Here is a 7845-nt window from a genome sequence, read left to right on the forward strand (position 1 = left end):
TACTTACATGTCTTGTGCTTAGCTTAGATACTGGGAAAGAAAAAATAAAACAATAATAAACTGCCAAAGAAGATAATACTTGGCCAAAATACCTGTAGTTTCTACATTTACCCTTAATTAGGCAAGTGGACACATACATGTAATCAAGAAAATGATTTTTGTGACTGCAATATTTATGTATGTCTGTTAATAGTATCAATATACAAATATATGAACAAACAAATAGTAGTTCATCATCTTGCCAACAAAAACTGCTAGAGCAGGAGTCTTTTAATAGATGCCTGATGTTAGAGTTTATGGAGTTTCTAATACAAACTGGTTTTGGTTATTTTCTTTTGGGAATAGCATAGGTATAATCAATCTGCTGGATATTTATAATCTGGAGGAGGAATTGAATGTAACAAAGGTATAACAGCCCTCTAACTCTGTTTTCTCTCCTTTGTGAACATGTTCTGATGTACCTCCATTGTTGAGGCTGGGAAGGGCATCAATCCCTCCAGGTGCAAAAGGAACACTCCAGTAGGTCTACCTGAGTTTATTGCCCAAGACATCAGAAGCCAACTGAGGAGCAAAATCACTAATTCTGTGGAAATATGTCTACAGATGTTAATATTCCATACGTGGCCTACTTCTGTTTTGTGGTTTCCTTGTATTCTTCATGCTAACTGCAAAGGAACAGCAGACACTCTGTGGAAAGGAGTCCTCGTGATGGGTTCTTTAATTTCCAAGTGGTCTTTTGGGGTTGGATTCACTTACCTTAACTTTGGACCTCTTACAGCTGGATGTCTAAACCACAACCACTCATCCTAGATTCCTGGTTAAAATTAATGGAGAGAAAAAGGCACTTCTGGAGATTGACTTGTTGAATTCATGGTGCAATTGCTTTCATTTGTTTCCCTTCACTGACATTAAAGGAAGCTTGGGGTAACTGTTCAGTCTCATATATCTCACTTGAAGATCACTCAGCTGAGTCAGATTAATCCCATTTCTTCTGTCAGCGGGCAGTTATTTCCTCAAGATGACTTTGCAGCCTGGTACTTGGAAGCCAGAAACAGCATGTCCCTTGCACACTAAGGCTAGCAGAGACTGAGTACTCTGTTCCTTTCAAATGCATAATTTCTCAAATGGAGGAAGAAAATTTCCCATTTTACCTGGCTTTCAGGTTGTGAGGGAGGCATACACCCCCAGCGTGATGAGTTATTTGGCAGCGCATGATAAGGCACCCAGGACAGAGGAGGGTCACAACAATGATCCAAGAGATGGAACACCTCTCCTATGAGGACAGGCTGAGAGATTTGGGACTATTCAGCCTGGAGAAGAGAAGGCTCTGAGGTGACCTTATAGAGGCCTTTCAGTATGTAAAGGGGAACTACAGGAAAGAACAGGACAGACTCTTTAGCAGGGTCTGCAGTGATAGGGAAAGGGGAAACGGTTTCAGACTAAATGAGGGTAGACTTAAGTTAGATATAAGGAAAAAGTCTTTTACAGTGAGGGTGGTGAGGCACTGGCACAGGTTGCCTGGAGATATGGTGGATGTGCTGTCCCTGGAGACTTTTCAGACCAGGCTCTGGGCAGCCTGATTGAGCTGTGAATATCCCTGATCATTGCAGGAGAGTTGGACTAGATGACCTTTAAAGGTCCCTTCAAACTCTAAGGATTGTATGATTCTATGACAGATGTGGATACAAGGCTTGCCAGTAACTCCATGCCTTGAACTGAGAACACCCTTGCATTCGAGGGAGGTTCAGGTGATGGATATTAGGAACAATTTGTTCTCTGAAAGAGTGATGATACTCTGGCACTGCTGTCCAGGGAGGTGGTGGGGTCAACATCCCTGGAGGTGTTTCAGAACTGTGGAGACGTGGCACTGAGGGACGTGGTCAGTGGGCATGGTGGGGATTGGGATTGGATTGGATGACCTTAGATGTTTTTTCCAACCTTAATGGTTCCGTGATTTTATGACACCAGCCAAAAAAACAGATAATTGTCCCTGAGATGTGAACACACAGATGGGAAAAGGGCTGTGACTCCAGTCACACTGGGAGAGAGAGGAAGGTGGGAATCACTTGTGTGAGCCTCCTGCCGAGTGCGTAAAACTTGACATGTGTTCATCTTTCAAAAGCACAGCATTTTTCCTCCCAGAAGTCTTGGTTAAATAAAGCTAATAGATTAAAAAACCCTGTATTTGACCACTGTGATTTCTCTGACTACAACGGAATTTTAGAAAGCAGGAATTGAAAAAAAAAATAAAAAAAATGAATGAGAGGGATTTGAGAAGAGTGGCTGCTTGTTTTTACTTCTCCTGAATTATAGCTCATATCCTTTGAAGTTCTGCTGACTTTGTACCATGGTGTGTTTCAAAAAGTTAATCTATCTTTCTCTTGCAGGCTATGGAGGTGCACTTCACTACTTCTTTCCTTCTTGATGTCCCCACCCCAAACTCACCCACCACCTCCCCTCTGACTCGCTCTACTTCGTGCAAGAGTAGAAAGTATTTTCAGCCTTCAGCCAAGAAATGACTCTGGAGTTGGCAGGGCTGAAGGACTGGTTTATATGTACATATTTAAAAATAATAATGATAAAAAAAAAATAAGGATAAAAAGTTGTGTTCTGTTCTTGATGGGAAACAGACTTTTGCAAGGCTTTCCAAGGAAGATGGTTAGAGAATACTAGTTATGTATTGAAATGGACAACTCTCTAGCAAAGACCTTAGGAAAAAAAAAAGAAACAACAACAAAAAACAAATATTGATAAACTCTCAAGATTTTATAGGCCCTTTAGTACAAAAACAAAACAAACCCCCCAGCAACCTTTTCCTGGTTTATATTTCAGTTGATGTGACTTAGGTTTACCTAAAGACTGTGTCAGTTATGCAGTCTTCTTTATGACAGGGCTCATTTCTGAAGAGGAGAATTGTGTTTGTATTTATCCTTTCATCTGTGACTTCTCCTGAAATAGGGCCTAGAATCATCACACCTCTGTATATATGTGCAGGCAAACCCAAAGCCAGTTATGTTTTTGTGTCAGCAGACATATGTCTAACACCATGGACATTTCTTGACGATTTGACTTTGTGGGCCACTGAGAGGAATAACTGAATTTTCAGAAGGACACTTACAATGACTGCAGATGGGTATTTTAACTTTTTTTCTGTTTGTTAGGTGCTCTGTGGGAAAGGGAGGAAAGAGGAGGAAAGAGAAAAAACTTGAAACCCTGCAAAGTCAGCATCAGACTGAATAGTAATAAATATTCAGCCAGGGACACAGGACATATTTTATTCACTCATTACATTCACTCTGTTTTTTCCTCATTGGTGCAAAGGTGTCTGTTTACCACAGCTGAATCCAAAGACCTTTTCAGATTCACAGACAACCAGATTGAAGGAAGGTATTGAGCACGGGTACGGTGATCGCAGAAACTAAAATTCTTGTGTCCCACTTATTCCGCCTTGCCAATGAAAAGTCTGTATATGACACTTTAATTAAGATGAAGGCCAAATTCTGAGGACTGAGGTGGATTCAGGGATTTGGGTTGTTTCTCTAGATTTGCCATGTATTTGCCGGGTGTCTTTTAGCTTTTCCTGTTTGTTCTTCCAAGTCTTCAGAGTTGTTATGTTTCCCTTGAAACCATGAAAAATCCAGTTTACATGGAAAAGAAAAAGAAATAAAATGAATGAATAAAAGATATTGCTGAATTCTTTCTTCCAGCAATGTTTTGTGCTAGTAGTGGCTGCTATAGTGCTATTACAGCAGCTCTTCACATATCAATGCAAATTCCTGTTCCAGACATTTCCATTTTACATCTGCACAGTAATCAAAAGTAGACACTATGTTCTGTGTGTACCACACTTCTGCCTTATTCAGCAGGGATTTTGTTGGAACTATCAGCTAAATAATCAACTCTGATCTTTAGATAAAGCTGTATTTTAGAGCTTCACTTATGAAGGCTCTGATCATGTTCTTGGTATGTTGAATTTCTTTCTCATTTTGTAGTGTGCTACAGTCTGACCAGTTCAACGTTTAAACAAACTCTGTGCCCAGGGATGGAAAGAGTGGATAAAGGAACAGAAATAACTATATTCAGTTGGGTCTAATTAATATTTTTGTTGTTATCCCTCACTATCTTGAAGTTTCCAAAAGTAACTGCAAAGATACTCTTCCAAGTGTATCGTTTCTGCTCTTCAGCCTTCTTCTGGAGAGATAGTTGCAAAGGGGTTAGATTAATTTACACTCCTGGCTGAATTATTTTCACAGGTCCACCTCTTCTTGCTTCAAGTATTTAAGTGAGAGAGTACTTTCATTTGGCTTTTTTTCACTGATAATGAGAAAGCACCAATATAAGGGTTCTCATGGTAGAGTTGCCTACTTCTGAGACCAAAACTCTTATTAACTCAATCCATGTCTGTGACTACATCTGGGACGCATACTAATCATATTGACATACTTCTTAACTGACATATTTATTAATTAAGACACACTGTGTCTTGTATCCATAGTCAGACTCCTTTTGGTCATGGTTTCTGGAGGAGCAGGAGAAATTTCTTCCAGAAAAAGCATGAATACCCCCCTGAAGGAAATTACTCCCTTACTGAGAATGGAAAGGCACTTGATGTGAGTAGATTTCCCATAAGACTGTGCAAGCAACTCACAGCTTCAGATATGAGGGACATCTTGGACTCCACTTATTCTAGTTTTAGCATTGTAGTAACAACTGAAGCAGAATGTCTTATTAAACTCATTGTTCCTGAAAGAGAATTCTTAGGGGAAGTATAACAGTGCGGGAGGAGTAAGAGATCTGATCAAACAATCTAATTCCACTCTGGTCCTAAGAAAGCTGACTTGACATTTTCCTTATGCCTCCTTCCACAGGGTTACATTTCCACAGGAAAGATGTTTCCCTACATGGTTTGATCAATAAGCTGAATAGAAACTACAGAAACTCATCTTGATTCTACTACAACCTTCTGTGCTATTCTTACGAAAATTATTTAATTTGACTTTGATTTAACTCCAACTCTGATAAGTGAATATGGCATTTCTTTCCTTTTTACTAATACTAGGAGTTTCTCAGGACAGGGATGGCCTGCTGAGAATTATAAATTTGTACAGAACTTAGGCATATGAAATGCAAATCTCACATGTAGCAGAGCTTAAGCAACAATTATAATTACAAAGTACAAACAGCTTCTTGGGAAGCTGAAATGCTAGACATTTGGCTGCAGGCGTTTCCCTTACACTTGCCTCTTGGGATGAAAACAAAATTGGAGAGCTCAACTTATGCTCATCTTGACTTGATATTGATTGTTTCAGCAAACCTAAAGCATATGATAGGAAACTAATGATTATCTTCCAGGCACAGGGATTGCTTAAATGTTTCTGAATGTGTTTATGATGGGAAGTTGCACGCTAGGAAGATTTATTAAGCCTGGCAGTCTGCGTGCATGTTTGTTACATGATTAATACAGTTAACAGTTCTGAATCAACAATCTCCAAATACTGTCTCAGAACTTGCCAAGGAAAATCTGTAACTCCAACCCATCCAGAGAACAGTAGCAGCATTTATACTACTGTATTTCAACATGAGTGAGCGTCGTGCAATGTCAGTGATGGTGGTGTGGACTGGAGGAGAAGACCTGAAATGGTCTTGGAAAAATGTTGGCAAACATCAAATACTTTTTGTTCAATTTAGCTATGGAGCAGGCTTTTCTAACATTGCGTATTACTGTCCAAAGTAGCAAAGTTCTACCAAACCTCCGGGCTAGAAGACCTGAACGTAATTAGTTGTGATCCTTTTCCGTAGCTCCTACGTGCAAGCAGCAAGACTTTCCAGAATCGTTCAAGGTTACATGAAACAAATGACCATACAGTAAAGGAAGACAAGGTTAATACCCAATCACTTACATGTTTCCAAGAACCAGCAAAAATTGAGAACCATTATGTGTGTTTGACTCATTTGTTAAATCATTTTTCCAGTCATTTTGTAGATGAAGAGTTTTCAAAGTCAGGAAAGACTGTTATGATGTGAAAAACTGAACATCATCAGTATCTGGGCCATGGCATTTGACCTGAGGAATTCTGAACCTGCAAACCTATCATTGAAGTCTAATAGATATATACGTTGGGAAGGTACCTGATGAAAACAAAGCATAAATCACAGCTCTGTGATAACTTTTCCCAAATTATCTCTACAAACTTGTTTATTGTGCTGAATAACCTGACTTCAAATTCTTTTATCTTGGTATCATACTCTCTAATGGGTTAAAGAGCTCTCTGATGCAAATGTGTATCATATGGAAGAAATACAAGCTGCTTGTTGTGAAGAATTTTCTTCTATGTCAGAAGCAAATAAATTTTGATTCTATCTCAACTGTTGCTAAATTAGATTCTACAGCAGACAATAATATACTTTGCATGTATTTTACAGTTGCATCGCTAACAGTGGTAGAAAGCAACATCAGGTGTTCACACTGAAGCTGCACCTCTCATTTGGATCTTGGATGAGTGTCTAATCTAGGATTGAATGTCTCATTTTCCAGCTCATACACAGGATATCTCCCTTGTGAAGTTTTGCAGCTCAATACAGTCTGTTCCACACCACAATCAAAACAACAGTCCCATCTTCCTTTCAAGTACACTCCTTACTGACCTCCTCGAAGGGCAGCATCTCAAGACAGAAATATTTATGTAAAGCAGTGCTGCTTGTTTTTATCATGATCCCAATACAGCGGCTCTTCAAAAGACTGAGTTCCCAGTTCGTTGTCCCAGGTCCAGGGTCTGAGCATTTCATTGTGTTTACCTGCTGGTAACTGATTGCTATTTCCTTGAGTTGCACGCTTTTTGTCACAGAGCCTACATACAGACATTCAGACTTCAAGCAGCTTCTTTTCCAACAAATCACAGCACACAGACAAACCTCAGGGGCCATTTTTCTAATGGACTCTGGTTAACTTTACTATCATTTTCCAGAACGGAGTCCTAGAGGCTTACAGAAGCAGAATTTATAAAAGACTCTGATTGTGCCTAGTTTTTCCTTATCTATTTTCCATTCATCCTGCCAAGCTGCAGCTAAATAGGAGCTGACAAATAGGCAGCATGGACAGCCAAGGAGCTTGGGCACCAGATAAACTTCAATAGCCTCAAAACTGTTGAATCGGACTAAACAGCAGCAGCAGAGCTGTAAATCTCAAGACAAATACACTAAGAACGTGTAAAAGAAACAGATATTTTCCTGTTGGCTTTGGGAGAAGAAAAAAATAAAGTCAAATGAAAATCTTGACTTTGGGCCCACACATTGGGCACAACCTGTCCAAGGCCACACAATGAGCCAAGAGCAGAGCCATTGGTGCAGCCTCGGGGTCCCAGTGCCCAGTTCTCCCCTCTGAGAAATGCTCCTGCTCACTGCCAATGCAGCCATACAAATAACCCTATTCTGAAATTACCACCCTAGCATGGAGGCTAGTAAAATGTGCAGAAAGCTTCAACACTGTTAAGCTGATCAGGAAGCAACAATTTGGATGGGCAGATGAAAGCTCAGCCACAGGCCATCAGCTGACATTGGATGGTCAGCCTTGCTTTATGTTTCAGGCTTACTGTCCTGATTCCTCTCCTGTGGTTACCCACAGTCAATCTGGATCCAGGTTTATTGGAGACTTTTTTGTTGTTTGTTTTTTATCTCTTTTTTTTTCTCTGAGTGGAAGAGGATATTGTATGAAACAAAATGCATTCCTGCCTGAAAGTTTGGTAAAGTGACACTGGGTTCCTATTTCTTTTGGCCACCACATCCCACTGCAGAAAAGCCACATGAACAACAGTACAGAGCCAAAAAAGCACTACAGCCTTCTTTTTT

Source organism: Meleagris gallopavo, chromosome 6 (genome assembly GCF_000146605.3).
Source record: "Meleagris gallopavo isolate NT-WF06-2002-E0010 breed Aviagen turkey brand Nicholas breeding stock chromosome 6, Turkey_5.1, whole genome shotgun sequence".
Lineage (NCBI taxonomy): Eukaryota > Metazoa > Chordata > Aves > Galliformes > Phasianidae > Meleagris > Meleagris gallopavo.